The 26,764-nt window shown below is 35.6% G+C and overlaps 1 protein-coding gene and 1 long non-coding RNA gene across 2 annotated transcripts in view; both read left to right on the top strand.

Annotated features, from left to right (window-relative positions):
• The first annotated feature begins 1,537 nt into the window (after positions 1-1,537).
• The window catches only part of LOC148946145 (E3 ubiquitin-protein ligase TRIM71-like), a 42,413-nt gene continuing 17,186 nt past the window's right edge, over positions 1,538-26,764 (top strand). Inside the window, exon 1 of the mRNA XM_089098173.1 lies at positions 1,538-1,605. The gene's annotated coding sequence lies outside the window, so the exon portion shown is untranslated. The remainder of the gene's footprint in view (positions 1,606-26,764) is intronic.
• LOC148946146 (uncharacterized) lies at positions 10,606-12,381 on the top strand. The gene is made up of 2 exons (XR_016142576.1): positions 10,606-10,643; positions 11,970-12,381. It is a non-coding gene; the product is annotated as an uncharacterized LOC148946146 (long non-coding RNA).

The following is a 26,764-nucleotide window of genomic DNA, read 5'->3' as shown; positions in this document are numbered from 1 at the left end:
AATTTTTAATCAAATGAGTCTCCTTTAAAGTCTATACAACCATCCCTTCTATAAAACCTTAAATCCGCCCGGCCATAACTTACAACCCTTGCCCCAGGCTCTGGGGGTTTATTTCAACCCAAAAAGCTTTGTAATATGATATTTGGACTATTTTAAGTAAAGTGACTATCTCAAAATTTCCATTAGAAACACTTCACGAGAATACGACATGCGTGTGTGAGGGGGGGGGGCGTAGCTGCCTTCCGATTACTTTGACTCTTAAAAAAGACACTAGTACGTTCAATTTCCAACTGAATGAGCCCTTTTTGGGGTTTCTACGATAACGTTTTCTAAAAGCCTTATATGCACCCAGGGCATAACTAAGAACCCTTGCCCCGAGAGCTGTGAGGGAGGGGGCTGGGGTTGTCATCCTCAAAAACACAATTTTTGGACCTTCCAACTACGTTGAACAAAGTGGCTATATCGGAATTTTGATCGAAAGTGTTGTGGAATATTAGGAGTGGGGTGGGAGGGGCATTTGCCCTCCGATCACTTTTGACCATTAAAAAAGTTGCTTGTCCTATCAATTTCCAATCGAATAAGCCGTTCTTTTAGGTTCTACGTTAACCCATTCTAAAAACCCTTATATTATCCAGGGCCTAGCTTCCAAACCCTTACCCTGAGGGTCTTGGGGGAGGGGCTCATCCTCATCGACATAATTTTCGGACCTTTCAACTAGGTTGAACAAAATGACTATCTCAAAATTTTGATCGGAAGTGTTTGGGGAAATGATGGACGTGGGAAGAGGTCATTTTCCCTCTGATTACTTTCTACTATCAAAAAGGGAACTACACTTTTTATTAAAAAGGGCAGCGCTATTGCGCTGCCCATGATACTACTTCACTTGTATAGTTTGAGAAGCGTAATATTCATTCTAGCTTATGTCCTTGGAAAATATCAACAAGCTTTTTTTTAAATAGACTGGCCCATTAGTAAATTAAATAAATCATCATTTTCTATCGGAGTTTGTGTGTTATTTTCTACTATTACTTTTAGTTTTTTTCAAAAACTCAATATTTGGGTAGGTCCTAGACACCAAAACATTATGCAAGAATTGATATCTTACATTCTTTAAAAAAATTATTTTGTCTTTACGGTCGGTATTCTACTCTCGTTGATAAATGCAAGGAATTAAGAAGTCTGAAAAAAACTCTTGATCCTTTAGCTTTTTTAGTGTTGATTCCAAATCTGAGTCCATGGGGAGGGGTTAGCCCCCCCCCTGATTTTTTTCTACAATTCCTAAAAACGAAAATAAAAAAAATTTTGTGTATGCGTTTTTAAAGTTTTTTGTACCCACCCCCTCCCCCCAGACCAAAAATCCCTGTTGCGGTGTTGGTTTTTGCTTGCGTCGCGTTTTCCTTGAGTTTACGTAGGCTATGTCATTAGGTAGTACGTGCCCTCAGGGTTCCAAAGGTGAGTCGCTCGTTACCACGAATTATTTGAAACAGGCTTTTAGAAAAACGATTGATAATTCTCAACATCATCAGCAATGGTAATTCACTAATCTACCATCCTGCCTAACTAAGCTAGATTTGGCTTTAAAGATGAAACAAAAATAACATTATGGTGCGTAACTTAATTTGTCTAAGAGTTTGTGAGTTGGTTTTACTATCCTAAACAGATGAACTCAATTTTGCTTGTTGAAGCATGCACTCAAAGCCTTACCTAGGTCTAGGCTAAACTTCTCTTAGGCCCTATTCAATTGCCAATTTGTATTTTAAGGAAGCCACACAAGGTAAATACAAGCTATAACCCCCAGTCCATAATTACAGTAAATATATCTCTGAACAGTTTACAGTAATTAGACAGAAAAACAAATTTGATCCCTCAGTTAGTGCTCTTTCAAAATATAGGCTAGGTCTGATGATAACTGATAGTGCAATTGCACCCTCATTAGGCTATAGGGTAAAATTCTACTTTAGTTACTTTTACCTATCTTGGAAAGGGGTGAGGTTAGGAAAATGAAACTTTCAGGGATGTCTCTCTAGAGGGAGAAGGAGTGGAGGTAGGTACTTCAAAATACCTTCCCGGGACATACTTTAGCCTGTAGATCTATCCCTGAAAGTTTCATTTTCCTAACCAAACTCTTTTCCAAGATAGCCAAAAGTAGCTAAAGTAGAATTTTACCGGCTATAGGCTATACAAAGTTAACTAGTTTATTAGGCTACCTTTTTTTTTTTATAAAGTATATTTCATATATGGTTTGTTCATATGCTAGGCCTAGTCAAATACAAATTTGAATGACAAAACTAGCAAACCTTTGTTGGCTAGTCTTTATTAAGGTGAAATTCTACTTTAGCCACTTTTGGCTATTTTTGGAAAGGGGTTAGGTTAGGGAAATGGGTAAATTTTTACCAAATCATATTATTCACTTATAAATGGGCCTAAAGTGAATAGGCCTGTACCACTTGATGCCTTTTCTTATGCTCTTTCCAAAGATAATATTCATTTTTGTTGGAAATAGATTTTACCCCCACCCCTAAATACCAATTCAGGATATATATTTGCACCACAGTTTATATAATTAGCAGTATGATCATTCTCTATCTCACCCATTATAAAAACCCGGACCGGGTGCAAGTGCTCTGGAGAATGTTTTGGCAGATATAAACATAAGCAAAGTCAGATCTTTTCACGGGTAGACAAGTCAGATTTCTCTTGGACACAAAACTTGGCTTCAACGTTGGAACACTAATTTTGAAGAAACTATTTTTAAATTAATTTATTCCAATACATACATGAAAACTGGTAGTTAGTAGTGTAATGTTATTATTAGATGTTTTTAGGAATTAAAAATAGGTTTTGAAGTCTCAAGTTGGTTTCAAAGGCATTTTGAGAAAGTTTTTGCCAAAATACGTGTTCCAGGGTAATTGGACTGCTGATGGCAGATCAAATGAGAGGAGCTGTTTGTACGCGCAATACAAATATATATATATATATATATATATATATATATATATATATATATATATATATATATATATATATATATATATATATATATATATATATATATATATATATATATATATATATATATATATATATATATATATATATATATATATATATATAGCCTACAATAATTCAAACTCAAAACAACCAGAAATCATTATTAAAGAATAAAAAAGGCTGAAATCTTTGAAATGTATAGCTAAAAATGTATTATTTCTTGTAGTTCCCCATTAGAAAAAAGTCTTAGAAATATTTTGGAAATTGTGCTGTAAAAGGTCTAAAATTATACAGACTCAGCAGTAAGAAATGCATTTTATTTATTTTCTGGTAAACAAACTGGAAGAATATTCTATAATAGGAGCTTTTCTAGTGTAAAGCCCCGTAAAATTTTGGATCTGCCACTAAAATGTGTGATGTCCTTTAATTTTCTGAAAATTCCCTAAGAATTTTATGAAAAACAATTCTTAACAGACATTTGGTATTTTCTTGGATAGGGCTATTGTGGGAACTTTTACCACAACAACCAATAATTAGAACTCAAGTCCTAAAATTGTTCTCAATCAGGAACCCTTATCGCTATCTAAATTCAGAAAGTGCAAAGTTTTTCAAACAGAGGTGTTTATTGTTTAAAGTTCAGGAAAGGTCTGCCCATTTCATATGAAAACATTGATTGAAAACAAAACTATTTTTATCTAGGCTCTCTGCCAAAACAGGTAACTAGATTTTTCAAATATCACAGGAACTACAATCAGAGAAAATAAATATCAAGACATGAAAAAAAATGATAAACTATCCAGTTGCAGATCCAGAGGGGGGGGCAAGGGTTACCCCCGTAAAGTAGTCTAAAGTAGTGTAATTTACCTAATTAACGCAAGTTTCCATTAATTAAACTTGCTCCTAACGTAAGTTTGTTGGATCAACCTATTTTGCCCCCCCCCTAAAAAAATCCTGGATCTGCCCCTGAAACCATCACACCTACTCCACCAGTTATTAGAAGAAGAAAAAATTCCTTATTTTCACAAATTTCATCAACCCCCCCGCCCCCTTTTTTGTAAAATCCTACATAGGCCGATCAGTTGAGTCCACGTAAATAATAGATTAAGTCATTATTTGTATATAAATTAATTCATACCTGTGAGATAGGACACGTGCAAACCACTTGGCTGGCTCACCAAGCTTTTTTCTGCTTTTGCAATAACAAATAATACACTTGGTAACCATTTCTCAGTGATTGACGATAACAGACTAATCCGCTAAGGCAGAAATAAGTGGGAGGAGCTTTTTGTTTGCACTGAGACCAAAGACCAGAAATGATCTGCAATAAGCTTACTGTATATAAACTGTGATGTGCACATTAGGGGGTAGGGGTAAAGTTAAACTTACCTCCTATTTACATCAGAAAAAAAATTGCCCCCACCCCCCCTAATGTGCAAATATATAGCCTACCCTGAATTTGTATATATAGGGGTGGGGGTGAGACTCATTTGCAACAAAAATGATTATTATATTTGGAAAGAGCATAAAAAAAGGCATTGAATGGTATATTCACTTTATTTGTAAGTCAATAATATGATTTGGTAAAAATTTACCAGGAAATTGGTATTCCTGTACTAAAAGCACTATTTTATATACTGCAATACAAACCAGTCACAAAATAGACCAAGATGCATGATGAAAAACAGGTAAGAAATATATTTAGACTGTTGTTTTTTGTTGTTGTTTTTTTTGGGGGGGGGGGAAGGTACCTAGGTTAGGTTATGTGTTTAATATATGGTATGCTTTGCCTCCCCCCCCCCTAATTTGCAAATATAGAATCCAAATTTGTTTCTAAACTATTTTACATTAGTCCTATTTTATTTCATTAGCATTAACCAAACTAGCATTAATAAAAGAGTACTTTTTGGGTAAATATCTACCAAATCATATTATTGACTTACTGCATAAAGTGAATATACCACTTGATGCCTTTTTTTATGCTAATTAAAAATATAATAATCATTTCTATCAGAAATGAATTTCAGCACCCCCTCCCCCTATGCCAATTCAGGGTATATATTTCTACATTAGGGGAGGGTGAGGGAAAATTTTGTTCCTGGTGTAAATGGATGGTAAGTTTGAACTTTACCCCCCCCCCACCCCCTAATGTAGAAATATATACCCTGAATTGGCATATATAGGGGGGGGGGCTGAAATTCATTTCCCATAGAAATGACTATTATATTTGTAATCAGCATAAAAAAAGGCATTGAGGGGTATACACTTTATGAGCAAGTCAATAATATGATTTGGTAGATATTTACTGCTTTTTGTACAGGAGTACTGGGAAATGAAACTTTCAGGGATGGGTCTACAGGCTAAAGTATGTCCCAGGAAGGTATTTTGAAGTACCTACCTCCATTCCTTCTCTCTCTAGAGAAGCCTGACTTTTGATGATCTTTAAAAATATGTGTGTTATCATTTTGAAACCTTGAAAAATAGTTCTTCTGCTTAAATGAAGTACAAAAAAATTGTTTTCAGCTTCACGACTTTGCTGAATCCCAATTCATAAGGTTTTAAGAATATACAAATACATTTCCTAAATTTTGAAAAAAAATTATATTGCTTAAAATTCTACCCAAATACCAGTAGGCTATTTGCATTTTCAGAACTAAAGCCAGAGAAAAAAAAACTGGTAAATTTGTAGGTGGCCCTATAATTTAGCAAGGATGAAAGTGAAAACATCATTTGATGCCTTTTTTATGCTCCTTCATAATAAAATAATTGCTTCTGTTGCAAATTACATCTTGAGCCCTTAAAAGGGCCCTGAAGGCATTTTATATGAATTATGAAAAAGCATCAAATGATGTTTTTACTTTCATCCTGGCTAAATTATATGGCCCACTGCAAATCTACCATGAATTTTACCCCCCTGCCCCAGCCCTCTAATGTGCAAATATATACTCTGAGTTGTTGATGGCAAAGTTTTGAGTTAAAAAATTCAGTGCTATTTTTGTTGATGGCATTTGAAATACTTGAAATGGTTTGAATTGAAAATGAAAGTATTTTGCAGGTTATGTTAGGTTATAATTTTCTTTGTGTGGCTATAAAAATGAAATACCTTTGGGGCCCCTTTAAGGGCTCAAGATGCAATTTGCAACAGAAGAAATTGTTGTATTATGAAAGAGCACAAAAAGGCATCAAATGATGTTTTCACTTTCATCCTTGCTAAATTATAGGGCCACCTAGAAATTTACCAAGAAACTGAAAATTGAGGCACAATGTTGTTTTGTCAAAATTTCAATAGTGGAAAATTTCAGGACCCTCTAGAGGGAGAAGGAGTGGAGGTAGGTTTATCAAAATACCTTCCCATGACATTTAAACTGTAGTCATATTCCTAAAAGTTTAATTTTCCTAACCTATTCCCTTTCCAAGATAGCTAAAACCAGCTAAAGTAGAATTGTACCTAGTAGTTTACACTACCATTTGATTCCCCACTCACCACTTTCCAAGTTTAGACTAATATCACTACTATTTTGGCATAGTACTTTTAAATACAGTTCATATTATGCAACTAATTAATAGGCTAGGCCTAGCCTAGTATCAAGTTCTTTTGGAAATTGAATAATAACAGGTGCAGGGCTGCCACAAAGTCCCTAAAATTGTGTGAAGGTCCCTATTGGCCCCTTAAATTGATAAAGGTCCCTAAAGTCCCTTTTCTCGCTTTGGTTTAAAGCTCTGTATCCTGAAGGCTACCAATACCTGTGAGCATACAGTTTTAAGTATTTTGTTTTTATTGAGACTCTTGAAACCTGTTTTTGCTTGTCTAAGAAAGATAAAATTTGCTGTTCTAGGCTACAGCATTATTGTCAGGACAGAGCAGATATACTAGTAACAAAAAGTAGTGACTCTTTTGTGCTCTGGAGTCAATAGGCTAGGAGGCAGCAGGGTTTAGTTGGCTTTGTTAATTACCTAGAAAAGTCTTTTCTAAGTGTCACTTTGTTACACACAGTGAAAAAATACATAAATTAGAGAAATGCAAAGGAGGCAGTGTTAAAATCAAGTTTCTTGCACAATTTCAAGCTTCCATACATTTCTTGAACTATTAGACTACTTCCTTGCACCCTTGTTATAGCCTGTATATTTTCTACTAAATTCTTTTCTTTTTTTAAAGTTTATAGTTTGAATAAGAATAGGAAAGTATAAATTCAAGGAGACTTTGTTTGAAGAGAAAGATGCAACAGCACACCAAATGAAAGAGTGGTATAGAGCCCTTCCAGGAGATCTGTTCTCTTTCTACTGTTCTATCTACAATACATTGCTTGTCTGCCATAAGGGCTCCTACACTTTACTGCAGCAGGCCAGAACTGCTGAACATAAGAAACTATATTATCATAAAGCTAACAGCAAATCAGCTTTGTCTCTTGGCAGCATCTTCCATGGAGAGTGGCAAACTGGCAAAACTGCCAATGCTCCTAGGTTCTTACGTAGTGTTGGATGAAACAATGGTTGCAGAAATTACAGGCTCTGAAGATGATTGAGTCTTACTATTCCAGGAAATCTGCAGACAGAATAATGGATGTATTTGGAAAATGGCCAGAGATACAGTGGTCAAAAACTTCACATAGGGCAAACTAAGTTTATTTATTTTTTAGCCAAAGCTCTTGGACCCCATTTCCAAAAGATGACCCTTGAACAAAGTCAGTAATAGTTAATATGTTGTCAAGTTTGACAAAACCACAAAGTAAGAAAGAGCTTCAAATGAGGATCCAATTCTGGTCAAAAGAAATAAAAAAATGGTAGAAAGACATCTCAAAACTGAGTTTATTGGACATGCCACAGTGGAAGGCTTGAAGTCAGGAATAGTCAGAACAATTGATGACAGTGTTTTATCTATCTCTAATCTACTAGTGTTATGTTGTGATGGTCCAAACATGAACAAAAAACTTTTCCAACTGATTGACAGTGAAAAATGTGGATTGACAGGTAGCAAAGGTCTCCTTGATAGTGGTACCTACAACATGCATTTGGTACACAACTCTTTTTGTAAGGGTTTGCAGGAAATTGGCAAGAAGTATTCCAATCTGATCATCAAAGTGAACTACTTTTTTAGTGCCTGGCCATCTAGACAAGAAGATTCAAGAGAAAACTGGCATTCCTAAATCTTTCTTTTTGAAACATGTACCCACCAGATGGTTAACAATAGGACCTGCCACTTTCAGACTAAGGGAACAGTTGCCAGCTCTGTTTGAGTACTTTTTTGTTTATATTCCACCAAAAAACCATAGTCTTATGAAATCAAATGTGTACAAAGAGATCATCTGGCTGATCAAACAACTGACCATGAAAGTGTCAGTTTGTTATTGATAGTTCAATCCTCTTCACACATTTCACCAAAAAGTTTCAATGGGAAGAGCCCCTAGTGCATGAACTCTATACAGAGCTGAATCTCTTGGTCTTGACATCGGCTGAACAAGTTTTAAACCCAAAGCCACCAAAAGACTTAGGGATGAACTAACAGAATCTCAATGAAGTTTCACAGTCAGTTTCTGCTCAGAGTTTGTTATATGTTTCCAGGATGTTACCCATCTTGACACAAAAGGACATGCTAGTTGACAGTTTAAGCTAGTTCAGTTATCTGGACTTCCACCAGAGCCAGGAAGGATTGACAACAAGTGAAACAGCATGATCCATGAAGGAAAATATCCAAACTTGTCTGAAGGTGTGACAAGTGCTTTCCCATGGATCTGCCAGCACTGAGTGGGGTTTCTTCCTTTCTGGACGCGTTACATATAGTATAGGTTATTGAGAAGTATACAGACATTTTTTCTGGTGGAAGGGGGAATTACATGGGAGGAATTTTTCGTGGGGGAAGGGAATTTTCCATGGATAGGGAGCCAGATTTCCTGGTATTATTTAAAAAACAATCAGAAATTAAATAAAAAAAAGTTATTTTCAACTGAAAGTAAGGATCAACATTAAAACTTATAGTGAGCAGAAATTATTTTGTATGTGAGGGGGATCGCCCCTATTTTAAATACCTTGCTGTTTCAACTAGTTTTTTTCAAACTTTTAAAAGAGCTTATTATTCTAATTAAATGGCCTTTGTGATTAAGGAGTCATACTTAAATAACTGGAACAAAAAATCAAACTTAAGCATAAAGTGCAAGGTATTGAGGAGAGGGCAATTCTCCTTGTATACCTAATAATTTTTGTTTGTTTTATGTTTTAATGCTGGTCCTTACTTTCAGTTAAAAACAAATCAGTTTTTTTATTTGATTATGCATAGATGCAGTTTTATATTTATGGGTTAATATAAATGAATACAAAATATAAGAAATGGGACATCATCAGTGCTTTTTAGGTATTTCAGTTAGAAATGAAAGAATTTTGAGTTCAACAAGGGGTATGGGGAGGGCAACTGCCCTGCTTAAACAATACCACTGGTAAGTATTTAAGCATAATTAGATATCAGTAATATACATTGGAAGCTTAGGAAGGGATGGGTCAAAGGGGACTAGGATTGGCCTGGAATATTGAATTGAAACTTTCAAGGGACATTTAAGGGGGTAGTCAAACTAAATCCATAGATAATATTGAGCTCAGATTTCACAAGAAAAGTGAAACCTAAAAAGCATAAATAAAGTCTTCAAGATACCTCCAAAGCTTCTCCTGGAGGCAAATCCCATTTATTTAGAATTCTGAACATTTTTGGTTATCTCTAAATTGAACCCTCATTTTTGTTACTTCAAATGTTTTAATATTTTTTTTAGCTTTAAGATGTGATGTCTGTACTTTAATTTTCAAAAAACAAATTCCTCTACCTTTTAAAAAGCTAAATATCCAAACTTAAGCCAAATATCCAAGCTTTAGTAGCCCTGATATAACTAGTCATAGGCCCCAATTTAAAAAGCCCCATTTCCAGGTTACATAATGTACCACATTCCTAACTTATTAAATACCCTCCAATGCCCACTTTCTCCTACCAACTCTAGACAGCCATTTCACCCTTGCAGACCACATTACCCCTCTTAGACATTCCCCAACCTCTTTTTCCATGTTTGTCCGTCTCACAACTCCAAATCTTATCTGTCTAATAAGGGGTTGCCTGCAGGATCAGACATTTCTCCTTATTTGACCAAAATAAACTCTGGCCCTCTCCTCCCAGATCCCTTCTTTCCCATTCCACTGCTTTCTTTGTCTACTGTCTTGGTCTTGCATGTGCAAATCATTCTACAATAAACTCTTGTTGTTACCTGCTGTCAAGTGGAAACCTCAATCATACTCTGATTGCTCTTTATCCTTGTCCTTTCCCCCTCCTCTCAACATCCTAAATGATTCAACCCTGTCATTCTTAGGTTCCAACTAGACCCTGGTGCCGTGCCAATGAGGGAAGACTGGCGACGGCAGGGCCAAAAACAGTGCGCTGCTGCCGGTAAGATGTTGGCGGCGTGCCATCAGCGCGATCAATGTTGACTGCAAACATTAATGTTTTCATCAGTCTTTCTCAAATCACAGCTTAAATTTACAACAGGTTTGAGCCTATTTATGAGTTCAAAACTTCACAAGTTGCTGGCTGGAAACTGGTCTTCTTTGTTATTCATCAAGAGAAGTAGAAACCTGGTAGAAACAAAATTGCTGTGGCATTTCAGAACCCTTGCATAATAGTTGAAGTATCTATTAGCTATCTATTCTTAACATAAATAATTATCAAAATTAGTAGTTTTTTTTCATCAAGGATTACTGCATACAAAACTTTAAATACAGTATCACAAAATTCAACAGTTGTCTGGGTAAAAACTTTGAATATAAGTTTGAACTTAGAAGCTTATGCCCTTTGCCTGTATCTTTTTTATCACGTTTAACCCTTTCAGGACGGATGGTTCCACCTGACACCATGTATAATTCTAATTTTATTTTCCATCAACCTCTGTCGCGACGGTGAATTTTTAAACCCCCAGGGAAGCTAAGGAGTACGTGATCTACTCGTATTTTTGTCAAAAGTTTATTTTCCAATTCCGTATTTGTTTAGCTGTCTCAAATCTCACACCCTCTATTTCAAAGCTTCCATTTCTGAATTAATGAATGATTACTATACTAATACATTGCACATTGGCTAAGGAATCGCCTGATATGTTTGTCTCCCTTCCTGATCCAAAGAAGTGGTTGCTATGCTTGTTCAAAAGTTTGGTTCCATGTGCCACCATCAGGTAGTAAACAGAAAAATTGAGCAAAAATTTTTTTTGCATCAATAAAGCTATGTCTTTTACTAATCTTTGTGCAAAGTCGCATTTAGGGCACCATCTTTAAAGAAAACGGTAGCTTCTACTGGCAAATGAGACGCATATGACACCCAGGGGCGTGTTTAGGGGGGGGATAAAGGTCCTTAGAAAGGACTTTTGTCAGGTGAAGCCTGGCAAAATCACTATCTTTCTGCACAAAGTGAAGCTTTTGGAAGGGTTTTCTTTGGGTGAAGCCCGACAAAACTTACTACTTCATGTGTGCAAAGTCAACACAAGACCATTGGCCGCCTAGAAAACGAGCTGTCTAGCAGAACTCTGTAAAAATTGGTATTTTTTCACTCCAATACTATGTCACAAGATACTTCCAACAGGTAAAGAAGATGAAATTTACTACTGTATCTGCGGGAAGTCAACAGAAATCGATTGGCCATCCAAAGGCCTCCATTTTTTTTTTTTTTTTTTTGAAATTTGTTGGTTCAATGTTGTTTTTTGTCAGCATATCTGTGTCATCCCCTCCCCCCCCCCTAAAGCCAAATTGCTAGCAACGCCCCTGATGACACCACAAAGCCAAGCATTGTTAACATTGGTTCAGTAAGACAAATAAGAAAAATAGATCTTGGTTCTATTATCTTTTATGCATGACCAGTCACAATGAATGATTTAGGTGTGTCAACACGTCAAGAAAGATATGATTGTCAAAAATGAACGAAACATGCTTATTCACATGTGACCAAGCTATTTCTTTCTTTGTTGCAGGTTATGGAGCCATGCAAAGGAAATAGCTCAGGAAGCAGGATCAAAGAAGTGGGCGAGTATCAACAAACGAGGAGAAAGCAGAAAGAGCGAATTACTCCGGAAAAAGCCTTGGCAATTGTTCTTTGTCATGATGGAGATATTTTGGATGATGAGCTTTTTGGTGAAGACAGTAATGAAGACGCCAACGAGAGTGCATCTGCTGCTTCATCTAAGTTTACTGAGGCAGAGGGTGAATTATAACCCATCATCAAAGAGCTGATTGCTAGCAGTCAGCTCAAGATTGGAGGTGACATGGAAAAAAGCCTCTTGCAGCTCTGCTCTTGAAGGAAATGGCTCAGGATGCAGGTACTTCTGACCCAGCATCCTCATCAATTCCAGTAACTCCTGCTGCAGGGTTTTCAAGGCCTTTGGATGGAACACCAAGTATTAGGACCCCCCCCCCCAAATGGTGGAAATCTCTGTTTATTCCTCCAGCTGACATTGAGTGGAAGGGAAACTGCGCGCTTGACCCTGCCTGGCATGGTGAGTCTCCGCTCTTCTTCTTTGATCTTCTTTTTGACAATGATCTGATATCTCATACCTGTCAGCAAAGTAATATGTACGCGTTGCAGAAAGAAGGCAGAATACTAAACTTAAATGAACAGGAACTTCAAGTTTTCATTAATATTCTAATGATGACAGGAATAATGAAAGCTCCATCGTATAGACTCTACTGGTCAAACTCTCTGAGATACCAGCCAGTTGCGACAGCCATGAGTAGAGACAGTTTTGAGGAAATCAAGAGGCTCCTGCACTTCAAAGACAACACTAAGCAGCCTCCAGCAAACCACTCCTCTTTTGACAAACTATAAGATTCGGCCTGTTATCGAGATGGTTAGAAAGAGCTGATGGCTCAGAAGGAGATGAACAAATAATTGCCACCAAAGCTAGAATTTCACCAAAAGAATACAACCCAAAAAAGCCACATAAGCGGGGCTATAAAGTAGTTTCGTGAGCTGGAGAAAGCGGTTTCATTTATGATTTTGAGGTATATACAGGAAAGGCAACTGCCAGAACCTCTGAACTTGGAGTATCTTCTGGTTTCGTGGCAGGCTCGAGGAGCATATCCCCAATAAAGAGAACCACAAGACTACTTTATGATAACTGGTTCTCGTCCCTGGCCCTTACTCAGCTCATAAAAGATGAAGGTATTCAAACACTTGCGGCTGTGCGCACAAACAGGCTGAAAGGACTTGCTTTAGAAGAAGACATGTCTCTAAAGTGCCGCGGTCGAGGGTCTGGAGTTGACTGGAGGGTAGAAACGGAATCAGCTTGCAAAGCAATAAAATGGTTCGACAACAAGCCAGTCCATATTCTGTCATCCTATGCTGGGATTGATCCAATTGACACATGCAAGCAGTGGCAGGCATCTTCTAAGACACGAGCTGATGTTTCCAGACCCTTCACAATCAAAGAATACAAAAGATTCATGGGTGGAGTAGATTTATGCAACATGTTTCTGGAGTTGTATAGTACTGACTTCAAGTTGAAGAAATGGTATATGCAAATGTTTTTCTACCTTGTTGATATTAGCGTCGTGAATGGGTGTGGCTACTGTACCGGCAAGCGTGCAAGGAGGTGGGAACGTGAAAGGTGCTCACTTTGCTCGAGTTCAAGTCTGACTTGGCTATTGGGCTAACCGCCAGGGCTCAAACCCCGAAACGTTGTAGGCGAACTTCTATGGACTCAACACTTTCTTCCCGTAAGAACAGAAGGCTAGACTTGCTACCTGCTGTCTCTGTCAGATTTGATGATCAGAGCCACTATCCTACATGGCAAGAGCAGAAGATTTGTTGCTGACAGTGTGTCTATGCTCATACTAGGGTGAAATGCACAAAGTGTGAAATAGGACTATGTTTCACTCCTCAAAGAAACTGCTTCATAGATTGGCATAAAAGATAATGAGTGTAACTGCTGGATGGTTCCAAATGGCACCAAAGTGCTATTTCATTCCGATGGGAAATACATTTTTTTTATCTTGTTTTTTTTTTCTTATTTTCGTGATAAACATTAGTTCTCAAGTATTGCCTGAATTTTATTGCACGTATTTCATAATTCAGGCATGAAAGGGTTAAAAAAGTTGAAATGGGTGACTTTGATATTGATTGTTTTCTTTTGCTCTTTTGGATTCCGAAAAAGCCTTCCTTGTATTAAAAACAGGTTTTTAATAACAAATTAAAAAAAAACATTTAAAGTGTTTTTTTGGCTTCTTTATAGCATATATGCCATGTAGGCTAAGGCTGAACTGCTGCTTTTTTTTATTGCTTTTGGCTGCTCTTTTGGATATTATTAATTTTTTCTTTTGGGGATTCATTCCAAATTATAAACTCATGAATACCTAAATATCAGCTAAATTATAAACTGCCTCTAAAAGGAGTAAATTTATCAAATTGAAAAATACATTATGAACACTTCACATGAGAACACTTCAATTATAATGAAACAAAAAACACTTAATTGTTTAACGGTATGAAGAAAAATGAAGTGCCAGCTATTTTCTTAGGTAAAAAATGAAAAGATCTTCCGTTTTAAATGTAATTAAATGAAATAATATGGAGATTGAAGTAGCTCCAGGAAGATGTTGAGATTTTTCTTCCTAGTTCGTCACTTTTAATCCAAGCAAAATGTTCGGCGATCAATCAACTGTAGTGAATCGAGGCGTGCGTCCTGAACATCAGATCATTTGCCCCTCTTCTTTTTTTGGTTGGGTTGACAATGTATCCCAATCTTTGAATATTTCTTTCTTCTTCTTCTATTTTACAGCAGGCGGGCTTTTCAGTAACACTATTTAGCCCTTTTCCTTTTGCTTCACTCTGTGGGCTACAGAGCTACTGGCTTGATTGCCTCATATTTATTAGATATATTCAGATATCTTTCAGCAGATCTTTCAACTCTAGGAGTTCAAATATAAGATGATAGATGTCGATTTCTATGCTCTGTGTGCAGGTATAGTTGGCTAGGCTCTTGGCTGATAGTAGGATTTTGTGGTGTTTGAAGTATTTTAACAGTTTAGAAAGCAAGGTATGTTGTGCAGACGTCAGCATATTACATTCAAATAGGCAATGGTCAATTGTTTCATTATTCATATTACAATGCCTGCGAAGAGGGGACAGGGGAATTGAGCCACTTGAATTAGAAATCTTATATGAGAATGCAAGGAAATTTAGTCCATTTGTTCCAGAACGAATTATATTATAAATTTTAGAAAGATACTTATTGTGAAAGGGGGAAAGGATAGGATTAATCTTATTAAAATTAATATCTGATAGCCTCCATCGGTAAATATCTCTAATTGGGATTGGTCTCCCACTTGGCTGGTCAATATTTATAGCATTTTTTGCTATTTCATCAACCTGATGATTACCACTTATGCCAGAGTGGCTAGGAATGTACTGAAAGTAAGTTTTTATGCCACTTGAAGCAAGATTATCAATAATACTGAGACAATGATAAGTGTCAATGTCCAACTTATATTGAGGAGCTGAGGCCAGCAACTCCAGGCTTGATAAAGAGTAGGAATAGATGATAATATTATTCAATTTTTCAATCAAAGATTGGTTTTGCTTCAGGTGTTCTAATGCCATGATTATGGCATTTAACTCAGCAGACATTATAGATAAATTATTAAATAATCTCTCGCCCATTGCAATTTTCAGGTGAGGAAGGAAAACACCACTTGCAACCTTCTCATTCATTTTTGACCCCTCAACAAACATTTGGAAGTGATTTTTATACGTAATTGTATTAAGTTCTGTAAATTTTTTCTGAACAAAAGAAATGGGGGTTAAATCTTTATTCCATTTAGAAAATTCAGTATTTATTCTGGGAGATAACAAAGTCCATAGAGTGAAATGGGGAAAACTAAATGCAATATAATATGCTGGCACAGGGAACTTCTTTTGAATATTGTCATACTCATCGGCAATACCTCTATACATGGATGGATTTCTTAATCAATTATGTAATGTGCGTGAGCTATTTGAATCAATTTTTGTAAGATGTTTTATCAAGAGAAACCTACGTCTCTCTCTTATTGTGGTTAATCTACTCTCCATAAGCAGAAACTTGGTGCTTGTGGGTTTCCTAAGACCAAATATGATACGTATTATATCATTTTGTGTTGTTTCAATTTTTTGCATCTGGGTCTTTGCACATGCACCATAGACAATGAGCCCATAATCAATATGGGGTCTTATATGTGATTTATAAAACTGGAGTAAGGTTTTCTCCTTACAACCCCAGGGTGTGGAAAGAAGTCTTTTCAGTATATTTGCTTTTCCATAGCATTTTTTTATTGTGTTTGAAATGTGGAGGTGGAAATTAAGTTTTTGGTCAAGCATGAGACCTAGGTAATTAATATTATTATCTTCTGGAATAGTGGTTTTATTTAGAGTTAGTTTTGCATTAACATGGTTTCGCTTCCTGTGAAATTGGATTATTTTTGACTTGGTGGGTGCAATGGGTAAATCTGAATTTTGAGAGAATTTTTCAAACTGGAAAAGTGACTTTTGCAGATTAGACTCTGCTATCTGAAAGGTTTTGCCAGATGACCATAGCACCAGATCATCAGCATATTGTAGATTCGTGTGGGGTAGGTTCATGTCCCAGAGATATAGGGCAAATAGGAGGCAACTGAGGACTGCTCCCTGAGGTAGGCCTTTGGATATTGTCTTTTGGGGTGAAGAGGCTGAACCAACACAAACAATGAAACTTCGCACTTCTATGAAGGATTTAATAAAGGATACTAGTTTAGGAGGTACTCCAAGGTTTTCAAGTTTATTTAAAAGGATTTGGTGGTTCACATTGTCATATGCTCCTTCAAAATCTAGGAAAGCTGCCACTAGGATATTATTTTTTGAAAAAGATTCATTTATTGCATTTGTTAGCAAAATGAAAGCATCTGTTGAGGAGTGGTATTTCCTGAATCCAGTTTGAGTGTGTGGGATCATATTATTTTTCTCAACAAACCAGAGGAGTCTATGATGAATAATTTTCTCCATTATTTTCCCCATCACAGGTGTAATCATTATGGGCCTATAAGACTCAGGGTAATCTTTTGGTTTATTATTCTTTAGGATTGGTAGGAAGGAAGAACATTTCCATATATTGGGGAACCTAGAAGATGCCCAAGCGTGATTATAACAATTTAGCAGTTCTTGTTTGTATGAAGGTGTGAGATTCTTTATCCATGTAGGGTGTATGTTGTCATAGCTGCTGCTAGTTTTGGACCTAATATGATGTATTGCATTATTCAATTCCTAGATTGAAAATGGAATAGTTATATACTCGGATACTGGGCGCGGTTGGTAACTAGGGTTCATAGGAATTGTGGACAGTTTGCTTTGATTATTTGATGTTAGCTTATTAACAAAAAGAGTTGCAAATAAATTAGTCTTTTCGATATCATTGTCATAATGGGTATTATTATGCATAAGCTCATACAAGAGTGGGTTGGTAGAAGTGTTTTCCCCACATATTTGGCTTACAACTTTATGCATAATTGGCTCATGTGTTTCTCTGGAGAGATTATTTGCAAAATTATCCCAGTACTTATATTTAACATCTATTATAGTCCTTTTTAGATTAGATTCTGCTTGTAATTTTTTTAAATATGTAGTAGGTGTTGGTTTTTTTATGAATTCTGTCCTAGCTGCCTTTTTTATCTTCCATTTATTTAGGCACTCATTTGTCCACCATGCTTTAGGAATTTGTTTAGGGAATGTGTGTCAACTGTTGTATTAGAAATGCATGAACTTTTGGTGAAACTTGTAATTTCATCATTTAGCTTATTTTGGAAAATAGACCAATTTGCTTTAGTGTTGATATATTTGGAGGTATGAGATGAAGTGTCAGCAGGCTCATTTAGGGAGCAAACTATAGCAAAGTGGTCTGTACACAGACTATCAATTTTACTAATGTAAATTTTGTTCAAAAAGTTTAAAGACACAACTTGTAGGTCAATTGTGGAGAATTTGCCACTTTAGGGGTTAAAATATGTATTCAGGTTTGGAGGGGTAGCAACAGCTAATTCATTATTATTTGAAGTCATATCCTCAATAAATTTACCAGCTTTATTTGCTGGTTTATTCCCCCACAAAAAGCTGTGGGCATTGAAATCACCACAAATAATGATATTTTTTAAGATATTAGAATTATTTATATAATTAAGGAAATCCTTGGCATCTGAAGTTTGGCCATTAGGGTTATAGAAGCTTATTATGTAGGTTTTTAAATTATTCAGCCAAACACTTCTACCAATTACATCAACATCATTTTCAAAATCTGGAAAATTGATGCCACAAAATTTTATATTATTATTAACTAATAAAGCTACCCTACCTCCTTTTCTCTCTGAAGATCTATCCTTTCCCTGGATAGTATATTCCAGAGACTTAATTTGTTGATTTTGGGTTAAATGAGTTTCCTGGAAGCAAGCAATATTAATGGAATTATTATTCATAAATGATATTAGTTCATTTAGCTTATTTTCTGTGAGTGATCTTACATTCCATTGGAGTATTGATAAATGTTGTGTTGTTGATTTATTCTTCATATGACTGTGTATCAATGTTCAGCTTTGTTAAAAGTAAAGCAAGATCTTTTTTTGCTTGAATGAGCATATCATCTGGGATGTAGATTTTTGCCAATTCTGCAATAATTTTTGTTTTGTTTAGTTGATGTATGTTCATGGCCTGAACTGCATTACAGTTTAAAATGAATAAGCATATATTTGGGGATTGCATTTTTGGTAGTGCATCCTGTTTGTTTGTTAAGGGATTGATTCCTGGTAGTGTTTCTGGTTTGTTTCTTCCCGAAAGGGAGGGACATGCTGGCCTCCTCTCACCGGAAAACAAGGCTTGGTGGCTTGGTGATTCCTTCTGATAGGGATTTGAGCTAGGGGGCTTAGAAGATGTAGTTTTATATGGGGTGCTTGATGCATTTGGGGCATTTGACTTGGGGGTTTTGGTTGGTTTCATTACAGGCTTTATTTGGTATTGTTTGGCAGCATTTGCTTCCATTGCTGCAAAGGGGTATGGGATGGCCTTCTCTGTTGATATTTGGAGTGTTAGAGCTCTTTTCTTGTATGCAGGGCATAATGATTTATTTGTAGATTCATGAGGACCTTTTCAATCGATGCATGTAAGTTGGGTGTTTTTGCAAGTTGTCAATTCTTTAGGATTGAAAGATTTGCAATTACTACACTCTTGGAGAATTTCATTGCATTTGTTTGTCGTGTATCCCAGTTTGAAACACTTCTGACACTGAATAGGCTTAGGTTTGTATTCCTTGTGTGGTTTGATTTGCCCAAATAGGAATAATTTTTCTGGGATATCAATTTTATCCTTTAGTGTGAATAGGAAGGATCTACTAGTTTCTAGACCAGTAGAATTAGGTTTTCCAAGTTGGGTAACATCCTCAACTGGGATGGTGTTTCCAGCCCTATCTGAGAGGCCTTCTTTTAACTCCTGAGTAGATATCTCTGGGGGAACATTGTAAACTTCAATTTTTGTTGGTGATTGTTTTGGGTTCCAATTAGATGCAATAATTGGGATATTCAGAAGGGATTTAAGGTTAATTATTGTATCTGCTGATTTCTGATCTTTTACAGCTATTAGCAGAGATCCATCACGGTTAATGTTAAGAGAGAACATTGATTTTAGCAGTTTAAAAATTGCAACTCTTATTGCAGTGATCATTTTTATATCAATGGGGGCCGTGGGAGTAATTTTAAGGTAAATTCGTAAGTTTTTGGAGGAAGCATCATGGGCAGGGAGAGGGGAAATGCTTTTAATTGGGGAGATTTTTTTCCTTTTTTTAGAGCTTCTAGAGAGGACCTCTTGAAACCCATTATCATCATTTATGGTTGCATTAGGACCTACAGTTATCATTGTCTTATTCTCTGAATTGGAGCCATCATTAGATCTTTCAGATAATGTGCTTGACCAGCCAGGATGGGTATCTTTCACTATGGAATTTGATTTGGGATCTGGGGGGACGTTTTTTTTTTGGAGGCCATATTGAAAATGCCGATTTGAAAAAGCTTTAAACACAAAAATAAAACTAAAAAAAGAAGGGGAAATAGATGATATCAAACTGTATGCACTATACTATGGGAAGGGTAATCACTAGAATATAGCCCTGAGGATGACTTGAGCAGGATAGGTTTGGTACAACTGCTGATAAGAAGCGATAATAATCACAAGAAAATATATTTCGATTTTCTTGTATGGTTGCTGTTGTTATGTATGAACAGTTGGATGTTTCTTCTTTTCTTATGATAAATTCATATCATTCTTCTTGGGATAATTTGCTTGGGGCTGAACAGGATGTTGCTTTTTCACGTAAATTCACTAGTCACAAAAATTACGCTACTACTAAAATAAATGGCGGAATTGTAAACACTGCTTATAAATATTCAAAATATGGATGAATATGTAAACATGTAGATTAGCTAATTAGGTAAAAATGTGGTATAATCATAGTAGGGTTTACCCAAGTCAATAAGTCAGCATAAATTGATTGCTATATATAGTATTGTAGGTTTAGAGCCATTAACAGTTTGAAAGCATGTATGAAAAAATCTCTTTTTGAAGATTGGGTCAAAGTTTTTATATTTGTCAGAGGGTTTGAATTCAGTCCTAGTTGAACTTTCAAATTGAGGAGATTCAATTGTTTTCTTTCCAGCATTATATATTTCAGTAGTATGTGCTCAGGGGTTTCTTCTTTGATCTTACAGTACCTGCAAAATGGGCTACTGGCAACTTCTCCATTTGGCTGCTTAATTTTATATGAGAAAGAATGGTGGTTGAAGTTAGCTGTATTTGTACTGAGGCGATGAAACCAGACTGATTGTATCCTGGTTGGAAAGGGGGACAGATTTGATGGCTTTAATTTAGGTAGTGTTTTCAGTCGCAATCTAGTTATGTCCCTTATAGTTAGAGGTTTCACTGGTTCCATTTGGCTGTTTGCTCCTTGCTTTGCTATATTGTCTGCTTTTTCATTTCCTTCATACCCAGGTGACTAGGTATATATTGAAATTTAATAACACAGCATAATCTTCCAAGGCTGCTAAGGTTTTCTTTAGCTTGATGTAAGTCTATGTCCAGTGTTTCAAAGTTAGGGTTTGTTAGGATATTGAGAGCAGATTTGGAGTCAGAGAATACTACTATATGTTTATTGCTCTGTTTCACTTTAATTAGCCTTCGTATCAGTATCAGTTATTGAGTTTAAGCTTTGATTTCCAAATTCTCACAAAAATTACCAAATTTAAGAAAGTCGCAACAATAAGTCACCCGTGCTCAAAATACTCAGACTCCTCTTTGATCCTCTCCCGGGCTCAAAGCTTCTGCTATGGTCATATCCATGGAAATCTCCAAAGAGTTTCTTTTTAAAATAGTTTTCAAGCGTAGTTAGGGGTATTTAGCCTTTTTTGCTTTTCTTCATAGCTTTGAAAAAAGTGTTATAATATTTCAAATGTTACATTTGTTATGTTTGTGCATATTTTTGGTCATCATTTGTGGGGTGATTGAATTTTTTAAACCACGGTAGATACGTAAGAACGTTGCAACATCTAGTACCCCGAGGTCGTAAGATTGTCAAAGACTTCTCCTTGAACCTCCCAAATTGAAAGCTTTTATTATGACCTGGCATTTTAATGTACTTTTGCACTGGACCAAGGGCGTCATTGTCACTCGAGCGCAACGTTAGGCGGGGATGTCGATATCGCTTTCGTCACACCAATTCGTTTTAGTGTGTATCTTCCTGGTACTTATGAATGAATGTTTTCAAAGTAAACTTGATTGATCAATAAGAAAAAAAAACGGGTTCGACGCATGTGTCCCTTTCCCTTTGGACGATAAAACTATACAAGTGCTGTATCAAGTATAACTCACAAAAACCTTGTTAATTTTTGTCAACTTTTTGGCATCCCTGCTTTCAATAAAAAAAAAATCAAGGTACTGTCACTTAAATATAATATCTTCCTATGACCCCCCCCCCTCTGGATACCATCTTGATAGGATACCGTCTCTGCTTTAAATAAAAAAATAATAGTTAAATTATTGGCATCTTTGCAACAGCTTAGTGTTCCTTGAAAAAAATTGAGGGTATGAGTAAAGAGGTACAAAGACAAAAACAAAACATATCGAAATTATTCAGATATACCTCAAATTATTGGAATACTGAGTCTTAGATTCGCCGTGGCAATACCCCAGCAATGGCTTTGGGTATTAGGCTAAAACTTCCAGGGCTAACAATATTACTACTACTTCTGCAACTACTACTGCTACTATTGAACTGAATCAAAATACTAATTACATCCAGGTTGTCAAGATATCAAGGTGGGATGTCTTAGTGGTGGAATAGGGTATAAAGTAGAAACTTCCAGGGAAAGTTTTATGTTTCTTAAAACTAAAGCAGAGGCACTATGTGCATGCTGGTTGTCAATTTGACGTCTCAGCGATGTCTCAAGAATGACTGAGGGTATTAAGCTGAAACTTTCAGGAGTATTATTATTACTACTTCTGCTCGCACTATTAAACTAAATCAATAGGGTGTAAGTGCATCCAGGTTGTTGTCTTAGGAGTAGAGTAGGGTATTAAGTTTTATTTTTCTATGAAAATTGAGGACATGCATCCAGATTATATTACTAGAAATTGTTTAATAATTTTGTCCAAAATATGAATATTAAGCCAAAATCTGGATTTTTCTAGAGAAGAACTGAAAAATTTTTAAATATTCTTTTCTTAACAAATGAAAAAGACTACATCAATTAAAAACAAACAAAAAAAAAGTAAAAAGCTATATCAAACTAAAGATGTGCCGTAATAAAGTGAAATAATTTTTCAGCCATAAAATTACAGTAATTCATAATGCATAAATAACTGATTCAGACTCAAAACAAGCAGAAACTGAAAGGAGTGGATCTGACGCTCTGTCGGCCCCATTTTTAAATAGAATAAAAGTTTTAGATGTTTTTTCTTTGTAACTTTAACTAGTCAAAAATTATTAAGACTTGGTGTCCACCGTTAAACTGATTTTTCTGTGTATTGGACTTTCTTTGAATATAGAGAAATGTGAATATTTAATTTTCAATTGTAAGTCTGTTTGTGAAAGCTCGAATTGTTGTATTTTTTCGTTTTGTTTTGTTTCATAGATACGGCAGCTAAGAATTCATGTTTTTACAAGTATATCAGCATTGCGTACTCAGCTTCTTAGATATGCTAAAGGAAAGCTTATTGTCGGCTACGCTAAGATTGTTCCAAACCACCGACGACACTCTCGAAAGGCTCTTGCTAAAATATACTACGTTTTTGTGATCTTTCTGTTTTGTTTATCCGGGGCTTTACCAACTTCTGAAAAAAATTTGCGAGAGGTTCGCATACTTTATTTTAGATATTGCAAATTTTCGCTTTACCTTCCAACGATGGAATCGTAACACCGCTTTTGTCCGAAGATATGATGGGACCGATATACTTTCTTTTTTTTTTTTTTTTTTTTTTTTTTTTGTCTGAAAGTACCAGGATGAAAGAAAATGCGGGTTTTTCCTTAAGCCTTTCCATAATTTAATTTGTCTGCTCTGCTAGAAAGTGTGTTTTTTGTTGTGCTGTTCTTGCTTTTGTTATATTACTCGACTTGTGTTGTTGTGTAGCAGGTCAGAAATAAAAGTATTATTATTATTATATTTTAATGTTGTTGTTTTTTGCAGTTTGTTGCTTAGATGAATCATTTTGAAAATTTCTAGGATTGATAGGGTCAATTACTTCTTTTTTGAGGGACACACCAGAAAAAAAAATTCAACGAATGTGCCAAAATAGGTCTGCGACCTCTGAAAAACTCTCCTCTCCACACAAGCATACACGCAACCCATTTCTACCATTTTAGTAAAAACAAAGCCCCTTTAAAACTCCCTTCCTTCTCACCTCCCGCTTTTTAGTAAGAAGGTGGACATGCTACGTCTTTAATAATTCAAAACTAGTAAGAAATTTCTATATGTCTGATTTGAGACAAAGTGGGTTGATGGCTCATCTATCAAGGATTTTAATACGCAATAATAAAAGCACAAAGTCGGGTCATAGCCCCTCCTCAACGCCTCGCTCTTTACGCTGAAGTTTTTCATTGTTTAAAAAAATAGAGTTCTGAGAAAGTCAAACTTTAGCGTAAAGAACAAGGCGTTGAGGAGGGGACAGCCCCTTTCATATACGGGATGATTTCTGCTCGTTTTAAGTTTTAACGTCATTCCTTACTTTCAGTTAAAAAACTTGTTTTTTTTATTTATTTTTTGAACGTTTTTGAATTAACGCAGGTTTTGATTTTGGCTCTTCTTATACGAATAATAAAAAAAAAATTTGCATATTAATTTTAGTTTTATTTGGTTAAATGGCATTCTCGAAACTTGCTTAATTTTATTTAAGAACGTTTTTATTAGTAATAAATATACGTAACTTACGAATTAACTTACGTAACGAACTTCTAAATTCATAGATTTTTAATACGTATATTAGGGGGTTCGCCCCTAGTCAATACCTTGCTCTTAAAGCTAAAGTTTGAATTTGACCCAATTCTTTAAAAATGACCCCTTAATCACAAAGGCCGTTAATTAGAATAAATAGCTCTTATGAAAGTACTAAAATATCTTAAAGAGAGAGGTATTGACTCGGGGGTGAACCCAATCATATACGTAAAATTTTCTGATCGTTTTAAGTTTTGATGTTGCTCCTTACTTTCAGTTAAAAAACTTGTTTTTTTTAATTTAATTTCTTATCTTTTTCTTTAATAATGATGGGAAATCTAGCGCCCCTTCATAGCAATGTTCCTTCCCCCATGAAAACTTCCTTCGTGGAAAGATCCTCCCATGCAGCCCCCGACCCACCCCCCACCTACCAGAAAAATTCCCCTGAAAACGTCTGTATACTTCCCAATAACCAATACTATATGTTAACATGGGGTAAAGTTCATAACGTTCAGCCCTCCCCCCGGGGACTTCGGGGGATTAATTCATCCTAAAAGACATGTTTATCATATATTCGATCATGCTGAACAAAATGGCTATCTCAAAATTTTGATCGGGTGACTTTGGGTGAAAATGAGCGTGGGAGGGGCCTAGCTGCCCTCCATTTTTTGGTCACTTAAAAATAGCACCAAAACTTCCAATTTTCGTTCGAATGAGCCTTCCCACAAAATTCTAGGACCACTGGGTCGATATAATCACCCCTGGGGAAAAAAACAAATAAACACACATCCGTGATCTTTCTTCTGACAAAAAATACAAAATTCCCCATTTTTGTAGATAGGTGCTTGAAACCTCAACATCAGGGTTATCTTATACGCTGAATGTGATTTTCATTAAGGTTCTATAACTTTTAGGGGGTCTTTCCCCCTGTTTTTTTAATCAGCCAAATTTTCTCAGGCATTTAACTTTTGATAGGTAAGACTAAACTTGAATAAACTTATATATTTGAAATCAGCATTAAAATCTGATTCTTTTGATGTATCTATTGATATCAAAATTCCGTTGTTTAGAGTTTCAGTTACCATTGAGCCGGGTCGCTCCTTACTTACAGTTCGTTACCACGAACTGTTTGATACTATCAATTATTAATTGTGCCTGTTATAAGCGTATTTAATATACAATATCATTTCTAATTGCAATTGAAAATAATATTTTACTTGAAAAATTGTTTAACAGTTCCCTTGAATTATCTACACAAAGTTGTTTTCTGTAATTATTTATATCCAATATTTCTCAATTGAATATTAATATACATATGTTTTTTTTTAATTTAGATAGAAATGAAATGATCTCTCATGAGAAATTGCAATTTATGCAAAGGCTTTAAACTTTGCTAGATTTAAGAAATTCACTAGAGATTACACTTGTATAAACAACTTAAATATTAGTACTTAAATTAAAAATTAAAGATTCAACTTCAATTAAATTAAAATTTTAATTAAATGTTTAATACTTAAAACATTATGCTGAATTAAGCTTTAATTTTAGGGGTGTTTCTGTTAAGTACATTTCTATTAAATTTCTATTCCTGATATTCAAAAATTAAGAACAGTTTTTGGCTTTATTTTTGTTTACAGTTCATGTAAAAGTAAGTAAAGAATAAGGCATGGGATTTACAATCCCTACCGGCGGTGTTAATCTCCGTTTCATGGCCTTTCAGCCAGGAAGTGTGATGAGGAGCTGGGGGCCAGCCATCCTGTTCATTCGTACAAACCATTCCTGTTTACCTTTCCCATAATTTTCTAGGTACCCACATAGAGAGGTGGGTCAACTCCAGCTGAGCTTGCAGAGTCAGGCCACTGACCATAAATAAAAGTTCAAATAGGGATAAAATCCTTTTAATTGACAGTGATAAATTTCACAAAAGTGCTAGATATTGCGGTCACATATGCAGTGACCGTCACCAGTAGTTATACTAAACTAAAACAGTTAAAAACAGTAATTTATATACAAAATCAAATAAACTACTTACTGTTTAATAATCTTATTCTTTTCAAAGCAAAAACGGAAGCGAGTCTCTTTGACCTTCCTGTATCCGGTTCGTTAGCATTGAATGAAATAACAATTGGACAGAGGTTGATCGAATTGGGTGAATTGAACTTTACTCTATGTGATTTTGATAAATTATCGTAAATAGAGTTCAAACCAAATTCACCCGTGTTTCTATTTAAAGCCATATTCTTGAATAAAATTTTCTTAATTTCAAGAGTTTCGCGAAAATTTTGCTTTAAACCCCGGTCCCTAA

This window comes from Artemia sp. Qi Xiang Cuo, chromosome 12, assembly GCF_049724085.1.
Source record: "Artemia sp. Qi Xiang Cuo chromosome 12, ASM4972408v1, whole genome shotgun sequence".
In the NCBI taxonomy this organism is placed as follows: Eukaryota; Metazoa; Arthropoda; class Branchiopoda; order Anostraca; family Artemiidae; genus Artemia; species Artemia sp. Qi Xiang Cuo.
Note: the sequence above shows the minus strand (reverse complement) of the source record. Positions and strands in the feature narration are given on the sequence as shown.